The 14,614-nt window shown below is 36.5% G+C and overlaps 1 protein-coding gene across 1 annotated transcript in view; it reads left to right on the top strand.

Moving 5' to 3' along the window:
* The window catches only part of CRY1 (cryptochrome circadian regulator 1), a 92,054-nt gene that overhangs the window by 44,265 nt on the left and 33,175 nt on the right, over positions 1 to 14,614 (top strand). The window lies entirely within an intron of this gene.

Here is a 14,614-nt window from a genome sequence, read left to right as displayed (position 1 = left end):
CATGTGACACGTAGTAGGTCATACTTTTAGAAAAAAATAATTTTTCAGCATTATTAGTTTTTTGTTTTCACATATGAAGATTGAAATTTTATTAAGCAAAAAGTGAAATACCAGTTTTTTCATCTTTACTGAGATATAGCTGTGGCATAAGACTAATCTTTTCCTGAAGGAGAGAAATTTCAAATAGTACTGTTAGACCATAGAAAAGAATTATACGTAGATCTGGGACAGCATGCTTTTGACCTCATGTTGGACAGATTTTATTTAGTTGTATGTAAATCCTTTAAAACCCACAGGTACATTTGATACTTAATTTTGTTCTAGCCTGGTAAAGTCACAATGCAGTGGTTTCTAAAATTAGACAAGGAATAATAAGAGTTCTAAATTATAAATAGCTTTGTGTGATATTTGAAGCCAGAGAGGCCTAAGTTACATAGATTGTATTAGTGTAAATTGATTCTAAGAATTAAGTGATTTTAACCCTTTTAAGCCCTACTATTAATGCAAATAATTTTTCTGTGTATTTCTCTTTTTATATTGATAGTATTGATACTCCTATCATCTATAAATAATCATGCTTTTGTTTCTTCCTCTTCCCCTTCTTTATATCTTTTATCTCTTGCTCTGTTATTTCACTGGTTAGGTCTGCTACCTACAAGTTGAATAGAAGTGGTCATAGCAGGCATCTTTGTCTTCTCCCCAACCTAAAAGCAGTGTTTTCAACATTTTACTATTAAATATGATGTTTTCTGTATATTTTTGGATGCCGTCTTTCACGTTAGGGAAGTTACCTTCTAGCCCTAGTTAATTGAGGTTAAATTGAAATTAGTGGCTACTCTTTCTGCATTTGTTCAATTAGTAACGTGATTTTTTTCTTTTATTCTGTGAATGAGGTAAATTACATTAACTAATTTTTAATATTAAATTAATCATCTTTCTGGGGCATCTGGGTGGCTCAGTGGGTTAAAGCCTCTGCCTTCAGCTCAGGTCATGATCTCGGTTGGGGTCCTGGGATCGAGCCCCGCATCGGACTCTCTGCTAAGAGGGGAGCCTGCTTCCTCCTCTATCTCTTTGCCTGCCTCTCTGCCTGTCAAATAAATAAAAATCTTTAAATAAAAAAAATAAATTAATCACCTTTCTGAAGATAAGTCCCAACTTGATTATGATGTATAATATTTATTATATTTTGCTCGATTTGGTTTGCTGATATGATATGTTTAGTATCCTTGTGAATGAGTTAGTTTGTAATTTTCCATTTGTACTGTCTTTGTCTAATTTTGGTGTTAAGGTAAATTTAACCTCATAAGATGAGTTGAGGAATGTACCTTTTTTGTATATCCTATGTATGAGATTAGCATCCTCTATAAAATTAGAGTTCATCTAGCCTTGAAAGTTTGGTCAAATTTATCTGTAAAGCTTATTGGCTCTTGTGTCTTGCTTTTAAGATTTTTAACCACTGATTTAGTTTCTTTAATGGCTATAGGACTATTCATGTTTTGTTTTTGCTCTTTAGTCAGTTTTAGTGAGGAATTTATCCATTTCATCTATGTTTTCAAATTTATTGGCATAAAATTGTTGATATTGTCTTATTTTCTGTTTAATCCTGGAAGTATTTTTTATTCTTAATAAAAATTTTTATCTGAGAAGGCATCTGGGTGCTATAGTCCGTTCAACAAACAGCTCTTGGTTTTGATTCAGGTTGTGAGGTAGAGCCCTGCGTCTGGTTCTGCACTCCGCACAGAGTCTGCTTAAGACTCTCTCTCCTTCCACCCACCCTCCGAGATCTCTGTCTCAAATCAATCAATCAATCTTAAAAATGCATATGAGATTATATCTCCTTTTTATTATTATTGCTTATTTTGCCTCTTCCCCCTTTTCCCTATAATTATCTTTCAAATAATAAATTTTGGCTTTGTTTTATTATGTATTTGTATTCTGTTTTTCCTAATTATTGTTCTTTATCATTTCCTTTTTTCTGGGTTTTTGCTTTTGTTTTTGGATTTATTCTGTTTTTCTCAGTTTCCAGTCTTATAATAAAGCATTTAAGCCTGTACATTTTTTTCTAATACCACTTTTTTGTTTTGCATTCTTCACATTTGAGATATATTTTCTTAATTATCGTTCAGTTGTGGGTATTTTCCAAAATCCATTATGATGTTCTCTGTCCCATTAATTGTTTAGAAAAGTGCTTTTTAAATTTTAAGATATAAAAATACCAATTCTTTTAAATTTGTTAAGTACAGTGTTATGATTTAGTATAGGGTCTATTTTCTTAAGTGTGCCTTGTACACTTGAATACATATTCTTTGCTTATTGGGTATAGCTGTATTTTGGCTGCTTTATATACTATATCTTTGTTTTTTATTTTGTATAGTTTCAATTGGATGTGTCTAGATGTAGAGTGTCTGTCTCGGTCTTTTGACTCTCCCTCTTTATATCTCTGTCCATTCTGCGTGTTCTTTATTTCTATCTTTACTTCCCCTACCACCTCTTTTCTACTCCTCATCTCCTACCCCATGTCCCTCTCTTTTTTACCCTGCTTAGGATTTGTGACCTCCTTGAATTGGTACTTTGTAACAGTTCCAGAAGTTCTTAGTCATTTAAGGCCCCTCATTCTGTGATTCAGATTAAATTCTTGTTTCCTTGGATATTTTGATGGGTTGATTAATTTTTGGTGGAATTTTTTTTGTGGAAATTGAGGCATGGGTTTGAATCCAGAGAGGATTTATAATTTCTGTTAACAGTTATCCCAGATCACAACCAATTTGGGACCACTTTATTTTTCTATTTTTTATTTTTTAAAGATTTAATTTATTTATTTGACAGAGACACAGTGAGAGAAGGAGCATAAGCAGGGGAAGTGGGAGAGGGAGAAGCAGGTTCCCGCCAAGCAGGAAGCCCGAATACGGGGCTCGATCCCAGGACCCTGGGATCATGACCTAAGCCAAAGGCAGCCGCTTAGCGGCTGAGCCACCCAGGTGCCCCCCTGGGACCACTTTAAATGCAATGATATGCTTGAGGTATTTAGGACCACTTAAATTCCATGAATTGGGTATTGAGATTATGCTTTTGTGGGGCAGGTTGGGCACAAGGGTTTTTTTAAAATAAATTTTCGAAAATAACTTGAGATTTGTAGAAAACATTCAAAGATAGTATAGCGAGTTCCTCTGTACTCTGTACCCAGTCTCCCCTAATATTAACATTTTACACACTATCTTTTTTTTTTTGCCATTTTAACATTTTTAATTTAAATTCACTTTATTAACACATAATGTATTATTGGTTTCAAAAGTGCAGGTCTGTGATTCATTTGTCTTATATAATACTCAGTGTTCATTATATCACATGCCCTTCTTAATGTCGGTTACCCAGCTTCCCTATCTCTCCCCCCGCCTTCCCTCTAGCAACCCTGTTTGTTTCCTATGATTAAGAGTCTCTTAATGTTTTGTCTCTCTCTCTGGTTTTGTCTTCTTTTATTTTTTTGTCTCTTCCCCTATGATCCTCTGTTTTGTTTCTTAAATTCCACGTATCAGTGAGATCATATGATAATTGTCTTTGTCTGATTGGCTTATTTTGCTTAGCATAATACCTTCTAGTTCCGTCTACATCATTGCAAATAACAAGATTTCATTTTTTGATGGCTGCATAATATTCCTTTATGCCCCACATCTTCTTTGTCCATTCATCTGTTGATGGGCATCTCGGCCTTTTCCATAGTTTGGCTGTTGTGGACATTGCTGCTATAAACATTTGGGAGCAAGTGCCCCTTTGGATCACCACATTTATATCTTTAGGGTAAATACCTAGTAGTGCAATTGCTGGGTCATAGGGTAGCTCTATTTTCAACTTTTTGAGGAACCTCCATACTGTTTTCCAGAGTGGTTGCACCAGCTTGCATTCCCAGCAGTGTTGGGGTTGGGGTTCCCCTTTCTCCACATCCTCACCAATGTCTGTTGTTTTCTGACTTGTTAATTTTAGTCATTCTGACAGATGTGAGGATGTATCTCATTGTGGTTTTGATTTGTATTTCCCTGATGCCAAGTGGTATCGAGCACTTTTTCATGGGTCTGTTGGCCATTTGGATGTCTTCTTTAGAGAAATCTCTGTTCATGTCTTCTGCACATTTCTTGATTGGATTATTTGTTCTTTGGGTGTTGAGTTTGATAAGTTTTCTTTTTTTCTTTGTAAGATTTGTATTTGTTTGAGAGAGACAGAGATAGTGAGAGAGAGCGCACATGAGTGGGGAGGAGAGGGAGAAGCAGACTCCTGCCAAGCAGGGACCCTGATGCTGGACTCTATCCCAGGCCCCTGAGATCATGACCTGAGCTGAAGGCAGATGCTTAACCGACTGAGCTGCCCAGGTGTCCCTGATAAGTTCTCTCTCTTTTTTTTTTTCCTAATATTTAATTTATTTATTTGACAGGCAGAGATCACAAGTAGGCAGAGAAACAGGCGGTGCGGGGGCGGAGGGAAGCAGGCTCCCTGCTGAGCAGAGAGCCCAATGCAGGGCTTGATCCCAGGACCCTGAGATCATGACCTGAGCTGAAGGCAGAGGCTTTAACCCACTGAGCCACACAGGTGCCCCCCCGATAAGTTCTTTATAGATTTTGGATACTATCCCTTTATCTGATATGTCAGTTGCAAGTATCTTCTCCCATTCTGTTGGTTATCTTTTGGTTTTGTTGACTGTTTCCTTTGCTGTACAGAAGCTTTTTATCTTGATGAAGTCCTAATAGTTCATTTTTGCCTTTGTTTCTCTTGCTTTTGGAGAGGTGTAGTAAGAAGTTGCTGCCGCCAAGGTCGAAGAGGGTTGCTGCCAGTATTCTCGAGGATTTTGATGAATCCCTGTCTCACATTTAGGTCTTTCATCCATTTTGAGTCTACTTTTGTTTATGGTGTAAGGAAATGGTCCAGTTTCATTCTTTTGCATGTGACTGTCCAGTTTTCCCAAAACCATTTATTGAAGAGACTGTCGTTTTTCCATTGGATATTCTTTCCTGCTTCATCTTACACCCTATCTTATAAGCACTAACTAACCTCCAGACTTCATTCAGATATCCACTAGTTTTTCTTTGCTGTTACAGGATCCCATCCAGATTACCAAATTGCATTTGTCTCCTTAGTCTCCTCTGTCTATGACAGTTTCTCAAATTTTCCTTGTTTTTAATGGCCTTTTTGATTTTGAGTATGTTTATGTATTTTGTAGACTGGCCCTCAATTTAGGTTTGATGTTTTTCTCATGATTAGACTGGGATATAGGTTTTGTGAAAAATCCATAGTGGTAGAATGTTCTTCTCATCACATCATGTCAGGATGTACGGGATATCAACATGTTGTGATGTTTATGTGGTTAAGGTGGTGTTTGCTGGGTTTCTCCAGTGTAAAGTTACTATTTTATCCCTTTCCATTCAGGGAGGGAGATTTTATTTTCTTTCAATCCAGACTGAGTAAAGACAGGAAAGTTTCCTTGTTGCTCTATGCTGTGACTTGAGATTTAAGCCTTATTTATATATGAACTGTGGGTGGAACTTTCTGAAGCCCAGGCTTTATAATAAGGGCCTATTATTAGCTTCCTCATTTTGGATGGACCTTGGGCAGCTTTATCTCCTGTCCTCCTCAGCTTGGATTAAACTCAAGGCTTCCAGTGCTCTATAGAAATCCTCAAGGCTAAAGCAGACCTTAGTAACCTGCTTACCCTCTTATGATTCCTAACTTTTGGGGAAGTCCAGTGAATTATGTTTAGAAGTTTTCTTTTGTTGTAGCTGTTAGTTTGTTGTTAGGTGTTTCTGTTAGGGTAGTTTACTCGAGTGTACTGTCAGCAGTAGAAGTTGGTAGGTTTCCTTGGTATTGATTATGAACATATTTTGAAATGTTTAACACTGGGTTGAGGGGATAAACATCTTGGTATTAGGAAGTATGATACTTGTAGTCATTTTCCCAGCATCCCCCCCACACACAGACACATACATACAGTTCTTAAGAATTCCTTGATTTAAAGATACTGTTTTCTCTGCTTTGATTGTCCTTTCCTATATTATCAACAACCTGTTGATTCCAAACTCTGCTCAAATGTTTTCTTACTCATGCCCTTTCATCCCTCTTATGTCCCCTTTTCCCTGCTCCCGCCCACAGAGTTAGATTTCTAATGTGCCGCCATAATACACCATTAAGAAATTCACCATGTGGTACATATATATCAATATTTGGTTTATGTATTATGGTAGATGTTATTCTATTTACCGTTATTTGGTGTCTCTTCCTGCAGGAAGTTTATTTTGTACTTTCAGCTTTCTTGAAGTCTGGCTTGGCCATGTGACCTGCTTTGACCAATTAAATGTGAGAGAAATGCCTTGATCTGCAATCGATGTATAGCATGAGTGAGAAATAAACTTTACTTTTTTTAAAGATATATTTATTTGTTTGTCACACAGAGAGAGATTGAGTGCACAAGCAGAGGGAGAAGCAGGCAGCCCAACGTGGAACTCAATCCCAGAACCCTGGGATCATGACCTGAGCTGAAGGCAGATGCTTAACCAGCTGAGCTACCCAGGTGTCCCATATTACATATGCTTGTTCATCATCTTGAAGACAAAAAAAACTCTTTTCTGGCCATCTTTTTTTTTTTTAAGGTTTTTATTTATTTATTTATTTATTTGACAGAGAGAGGGATCACAAGCAGGCAGAGAGACTGACAGGCAGAGGGAGAGGGGGAAGCAGGCTCCCTGCAGAGCAGAAAGCCTGATGCAGGGCTTGATCCCAGGACCCCGGACCATGACCTGAGCCCAAGGCAGAGGCTTAACCCACTGGGCCACCCAGGCGCCCGTGGCCATCTTTTTTATGTCTTTAAAACTGTCAGACTAGTTTCCCTAAAACATTTTAGATTATTATATACCCTGTAGGAAAGTAGCATTATATAGTACAAAGAACATGGGTTTAGGGTCAGACATATTCAAATTAAAATTTTTATTGTTTAGCTGAGTTACTTCAGAATATGTCCTTAATGAGTTTTAGATTCATTTTTTTTAAAGATTTTATTTATTTATTTGACAGAGAGAGATCACAAGTAGATGGAGAGGCAGGCAGAGAGAAAGAGAAGCAGGCTCCCTGCTGAGCAGAGAGCCCGATGCAGGAATCGATCCCAGGACTCTGAGATCATGACCTGAGCCGAAGGCAGCAGCTTAACCCACTGAGCCACCCAGGCGCCCCTAGATTCATCATTTTTAAAATGAGATAGCTTATTGTAAAGTTATTGGAAATATATGTAAAGTACCTAGTACAGACATTCAGAGAATGTTCATTCCATTGACTATTGACTCAAGTCTTAAAAATCCCTTTCTACTAGTTAAGGAATCAATCCCATTTGCAGTTGTACCAAAATCAATAAGATACCTAGGAATAAAGCTAACCAAAGAGGCAAAAAACCTATACTCTGAAAACTATAAAACACTAATGAAAGAAATTGAAGATGACACAAAGGAATGGAAAGACATTCTATGCTCATGGAATGGAAGAACAAATATTATTAAAATATCTACACTACCAAAGCAATAATGCAATCCCTATCAAAATACCAACAGCATTTTTCACAGAGCTAGAACAAACAATCCTAAAATTTGTGTGGAAACACAAAAGACCCTGAATAGCCAAAGCAACCTTGAAAAAGAAAAACAAAGCCAGAGACATCACAGTGCTGGAATTCAAGTTATATGACAAAGCTGTAGTAATTAAAACAGTATTGTCCTAGCAAAAAAAGATACGTAGATCAGTGGAAGAGATAGAAAATTCAGAAATGAACATTTACTCTTTGACAGCAGGAAAGAATATCCAACAGGAAAAAGACCATCTCTTCAACAAATGGTGTTGGGAAAACTGGGCAGCAACATGCAAAAGAATGAAATTGAAACACTTTCTTATACAATACACAAAAATAAATTCAAAATGGATTAAAGACCTAAATGTGATACCTGAAACCATAACAGTCCTAGAGGAGCATATGCAGTATCAACCTCTTTAATATTGGCTATAGCAACTTTCTAGATATGTCTCCTGAGGCAAAGGAAATAGAAGCAAAAAATAAACAATTGGGACTTTATCAAAATAAAAAGCTTCTACAAAGCAAACAGTCAACAAAATCAAAAATCACCTTGTGGAATGGGAGAAGATAATGGTAAATGACATATCAGATAAAGGGATGGTATCCAAAATATAGAAAGAACTTATAAAACTCAAACCCAAAACCAAATAATCTAGTTAAAAATGGGTAGAAGACACGAACAGAAATTTTTCCAAAGACAACATCCAGATGGCCAACAGACACATGAGAAGATGCTCAGTGTCACTCATCATCAGGGAACTGCAAATCAAAACTATAAAGAGATACCCCCTCACATCTGTCAGAATGGCTAAAGTCAAAACCACAGGAAACAGCAAGTATTGATGGGGATATGGAGAAAAGGGAACCCTCTTGCACTCTTAGTGGAAATGCAAACTGGTGCAGCCATTGTGAAAAATAGTACTACCTCAAAATTAAAACTAGAACTACCCTACAATTCAGCAATTGCACTACTAGGTATTTATCCAGAGAATACAAAAATACTGATTTGAAGCGATAGTGTCTTAGATGTTTATAGCAGCATTATCTATATTAGCCAAATTTGGAAGCAGCGCAAGTGCCCATTGACTGATGAATGGATAAAGAAGTGGTATACACACATGTGCATGCATGCATACACACACAATGAAATATTACTCAGCCTTAAAAAGAACGAAATCTTGCCATTTGCAACAGCATGGATGGAGTGAAAGTATTACGCTAAGTGAATAGAAAGACAAATACCATATGATTTCACTCATATGTGCAACTGAAGAAACAAAGCAAATAAGCAAAGGGGGGGAAGAGAGAGGCAAACCCAGAAACTTTTTTTTTTAAAGAAACAATTCTTAACTATAGAGAATAAACTGTTACCAGAAGTAGGGGGGTAAGGGGGGATGGGTTAAATAGGTGATATGGATTAAGGAGTGCACTTGTGATAAGCACTGGGTGTTGTATGGAAGTGTTGAGTCACTATATTGTACACCTGAAACTAATATTACACTGTATGTTAACTAAGTAGAATTTAAATAAAAACTTGAAAGAAATCCCTTTCTCTTGCCTTCATGAATTTATTTGGTTGTTTGTTAAATATTTTTTGAATTTCTGCTATATGTTATGCATTGTCTAGGCACTGGAAAGTGGTAAACAAGATCTAGTCCATCTTTTTTTTTTTTTTTTTTTTGGTCAGAGAGAGAGAGAGAGAGAGAGAGAGAAGAGCATGTGCACAAGCAGGGGGAATGACAGGCAGAGGGAGAGAGATCTAGTTCCAGTCTTTAAGGAGGTTATAGTCTAAGGGCCAGTAATTCTCCCTCCCTATCTCCAGCTATTAAAATCATACTAATGTTGGAAGGCTTCTCCTCTACAATCAGCATCTTTGAAATTTTTGCCTAAATTTTTCCCTATCTCAAAAAGAGAAATCCAGAAATGATTTCTCCCTCTTGATTTTTTAAAGCTATATTAACGTTACCCATACAGATCTCTTACCATATATGTTGCATTCTACCTGGCAGGTTCTGTTATAGTCTCGTACATCATGTATATTTTTAAATTTCTTTTCTAGATTTTCAGCTCCTTGCGTATTGGACGCTCCTATTACTTGTATCTCTCAAATCAGTGAAATTATGTGAATAATGAATAATATCACTCCTTAGAGGTGTTTTGGGAATTTGTGGGTACATTTTTGCTTATCACAATGATTAGAGGGCACTAGTGGAATTAGTGAAGAGAGGCTAAGAATGAAAGACTTGTAATGGTCAGGATAGTCTCTCAAGATAAATTGTTGTCTTGAGTCCCAGTAACTTTCAGATATTCTACCAGATGTTTCATGTAAATGAAAAACTTCCAATTCTCTGAATCTGGAGCCTAAATCCATTTTTATATATAAATGCTAGGTATTTCTTATGAAATATATATGTATATTCTTATGAAAGATATATACTGAGTTTTCCTATATTTATCACCTTTGTAAATCAAGGAAAAATTGTACTTTGTTTTGTCCAGAATTTTACTAAGTCTTGCTCAACATTACAGAAAGTAATGTCACCAAAGGCAGTACCACTCATGGTGTTTGAGTCACCGTTAATACAAATATGTCAATCTGTTTTTGTAGCTATTGAATTTTTTTTAAAAGATTTTATTTATTTATTTGATAGACAGGAATCACAAGTAGGCAGGGAAGCAGGCAGAGAGAGAGGAGGAAGCAGGGTCCCCGCCGAGCAGAGAGCCCAACGCGGGGCTCGATCCCAGGAACCCGGGATCATGACCCGAGCCGAAGGCAGAGGCCCCAACCCACTGAGCCACCCAGTCGCCCCTGTAGCTATTGAATTTTTAAAACGATTCTGGATGTAGATGTAGGCATCGAATTAATTCACTGTTTTGTCATACTCAGATATTTACATTTGGAAATACATGTTATTTCTTTTTAAAATATAAATGACCTTCCTTTCATTTCTGCCATATATTACAGTAAAGCAATATATTAATGCTTTAAATTTGTACACATAAATATGCTACTTTATCTATAAATTTCTTTTTTAAATTTTTATTTAAATTTCAGAATTTAGAAGAGGGCACTGCAAAATATTTATTATAGAAAGCAATGTTATGGGGCATCTGGATAGCTCAGATGGTTAAGTGTCATGATCCCAGGGTCCTGAAATCAGGTCATGATCCCAGGGACCTGGAATCAAGCCCTGATTTGGCTCTCTGTTTCTCTCTTTCCCTCTGTCTCCTCAGGCCTGTGCTCGCGCTCTCTCTCTCTCTCTCTCTTGCTCACCCTCTTTCTCAAATAAATAAAAATCTTTTTTTAAAAAAAGCAGCATTGTGTCATGTTATACATTCACTGATTTATGACCATTAGAGCTTGGCAAAGTAAATTTACTTTAAAAATATACATTTAATCTTTATTGAACATTAAGCTATTCTCTCTCTCTCTCTCTCTTTTTTTCAAGATTTTATATATTTGAGAGAGAGAGAGCATGAGCAGGAAGGATGGGCAGAGGGAGAGGGAGGGCAGAGCCCAGTGACATTGGGCTCCTTTCCAGGACCCCAGGGTCATGACCTGAGCCATCCAAAGGGAGACTCTTAACCAAATGAGCCACCCACGCACCCCTAAACTGTTCTCTTTAGAGAAAATGTGTATCATGAAATATTCTGACAATTAGAATAGTGATTAAGTTAGGTAAAAACACCAAAAATTTGTTACAAACTAGAAAAAAGTATATGCAGACTTTATTCAATTTATAGAGAGACAAAGTGCTATTTATAATTTTAAAATTTTCTAATAAAATGCCATAGACTTGGGTTAATGACTAACATTCTTTACTTACTTTCTTTATTATAATTAATATGTCCAGAACTTTAATTTTTAAAATTTGACTCTTGTTTCATGCAGAGGACAAAAGATTTTTTTTACATGTGGTTGTTTTTTTTTAAGATTTTATTTATTTATTTGACAGAGAGAGATCACAAGCAGGCAGAGAGGCAGGCAGAGAGAGAGGAGGAAGCAGGCTCCCTGCTGAGCAGAGAGCCCAATTCGGGGCTCGATCCCAGGACCCTGAGATCATGACCTGAGCCGAAGGCAGCGGCTTAACCCACTGAGCCACCCAGGCGCCCTACATGTGTTTTTAATTATTTTAATTTATAGTCTTTAAATTAGTTCTTCAGGATCAGCGAATTTTTTTTAATAGTTTATTTATTTATTTGACAGAGATCACAAGTAGGCAGAGAGGCAGGCAGAGAGAGATAGGGGAAAGCAGGCTCCCCGCTGAGCAGAGAGCCTGATGTGGGGCTTGATCCCACTAGGACCCTGGGATCATGACCTGAGCCGAAGGCAGAGGCTTTAACCCGGCTTTAACTGAACCACCCAGGCGCCCCAGCAGTGAATTGTTTTGATTTAGATATTCTAAGTGTACTTTTCATCTTTGAGCATATGATAAGATATATTTTATAAACTAAAGTGCAGAACCAGATGGTTTTATTCTGGTATGATACGTGTTAATTTGTATGCCTTGTTTTCAACAACTGTGGGATTGTGTTGTATCTCATCATTGCCTTTTTTAGACTATTTTATAGACAGAACTAGAAATTCTGGTTATATAAAGCTATTCTAGCACAGGCTAGAAAGTAGGTCATTGTGACGGGGAGTATACCAAACCGCCCACTGGTTGCTATAGCAATGACCTACTTTAAGAAACTATTTCTGTTGATTCATGTTGAAATCATCTGTTGGAAATGGTATAAGGAAACTCAATGCATGTAATTTTTTTCTAATAACAATAAGTTAGTTATCTCTGGAGGTTTTTTTTTTTTAAGTCTTTAATATGTTTAAAGTGAAGAAGTATATTTTCTTACTTAGTACCCTTTCTATTTATTCTGAAGTGATGCAATTAGCAATTCAATTAAATAACAGGAGAACTGTGCTTCTACACAGGTAATACAATTATGCAAAGAGTTGTGGTGAGTTTTATTACTGTGTGGCCTTTAAAAAGTAACCTGTTGCATGTAGTTAATAGTATTATTAACTGAGATTCCAAATGGGTATAGTAATATGCCATATTAAGAGAAGATCTGAAAATATGTTCTTGCTAAAAATGTACTCTCCGGGGGTGCTTGGGTGGATTATCCTTCCAGGACATTTTAGTTTTATACTGTTTAAATTTAAGAAAACTTTGAGTTGCTAGTTCATTTAACCTCTTAATTTTTTATCTGACTACTACAGTGTCTAAAAACTCTTGCCAAGCAAATACATAAAACTAGATGTTTCCTAATAAACATTTATCACCATCAATATGATAAATTATTCATAGTTATGGATAATTTTGTAAAATTCAAGTACTTTTGTATTGGTATAATAACATCAACAATCCCCCCTCACCCCCCCTGCCCAAAGTATTTGCATGTTTGTAGTGATAGGTTGGGGTAGGGGTCAGTGTTAGGGTGGTGGCTCCAAACCCAAGCAGAATAGTAATGAGGTGAAATATAAATGTGAAAATAGAAAGGTTTGTTTTCCTATTTGTTTAAAGACAGTTGTGCACCTTCCTAAAGGTGATACAATGGGGAATGCCTGGGTGCTTCCTTTGGTTAAGTGTCTTGTCTTCGGTTCAGGTCATGATCCCAGGGTCTTGGGATTGAGTTCTGCATTGGGCTCCTTGCTCACTGCCTGCTTCTCCCTTTGCCTGCTGCTTGTGCTCTCACTCGCTGTCTATCTGGCAAATAAAGAAATAGAATCTTTAAAAAAATAAATAAATAAAGGTGATATAGTGGGAGTCCTCCTGAGTCCCCACACCCATAGAGATTCTTTCTAAATGGAAAGAATATCAAACTTGACTAGGTATACTAATGTCAGTAATAACTACAACTTTAAAGATTAACAAAACTTTCTTGATGAAATGATGGGATCAGAATAAGAAAATGATCTGAACTGAATAGCCTCCTAGAATAATGGTGTCTGGTAGAACTTTCTGCAGCAATAGAGATGTGCACCTATGCTGTCCAGTATGGTAACTAATAGGCACACATGTGGCTGTTGAGAGGCCTTGAAATACAGCAAGTTGACTGAGAAACTGAATTGTTAATTTTGGCTATATGTGCATAGTGGCTACCATATTGGACAGTGCATTTCTGACTCCTCACAAGGAAACACAATCCCTATTCTCAGAGAACTCATGACTTGTGGAAAAGGCAGACAAATATTTAACCTTAAGATCAGATACATAAAAGAAGCAGAGTAAAGAGGAAATAAGATCTGTGCAGCTGAAGGGAAGGGAATCTAGATGAAATGTTAGAGAAATTAGCATGAGGCAGATAGTGAGGTTGGATTTTCTAGGGATGACCTCTCTTTTAGAAATGCTCTTGGAGACTGCCCCATTTCTTCACAATAAAAGATGCTCAGTGAGCAGTCTTCTGGTTTTTCAGAATTTCCCAACAGAACTATCATGGGTAAGCCTTCTTAGTACTTATTTCATTGAGAAAAGTCCACCTGTCTCATGAAATATTTTTTTAATTAACCTGACATTCTCTGCACTCAGAGTTACACCACATAATTTCATGTCTATTTATTATCAGTTTCCTTAATTAGATAAGAAACTTGAAAATAGACATGTTTTCTCTCTCATAGATGATTATAGTATCCTTCAGTACTCAAATTCTTAAATTATTCACTTGCTCAGAGTGATTAAATAGGATATTTCCATTTTTTTATTAGAAAAATGTTCTAGATTTTTCAAGGAGGTTTTTCTGTTTGAACTTGAGTTCATTTCATCAATGAAATCAATTCATTTAATTTATATAATTTTGATGCTTACAAATTAAACATTGGTATTCACTATTAATTAATGGAAGTTAGTGATTTAATTTAGAAATTTCATTAAAATACTGAGAAACTTGTTTGTAATTAAAAAATGGTAAGTATGACCAGTTAGAAATAAGATAATAGGTAATAAAATTATGGGACTGGCATGTCAATTTTTACAATGACATGATTTTGTAATACTTTGTATCTTCTAAATACACATGTTTAAA

The sequence above is a fragment of the Lontra canadensis genome, unplaced genomic scaffold (assembly GCF_010015895.1).
Source record: "Lontra canadensis isolate GAN:19392208 unplaced genomic scaffold, GSC_riverotter_1.0 scaffold93, whole genome shotgun sequence".
Lineage (NCBI taxonomy): Eukaryota > Metazoa > Chordata > Mammalia > Carnivora > Mustelidae > Lontra > Lontra canadensis.
The sequence above is the reverse complement of the archived record's forward strand: the minus strand, read 5'-3'. Positions and strand labels throughout refer to the sequence as shown.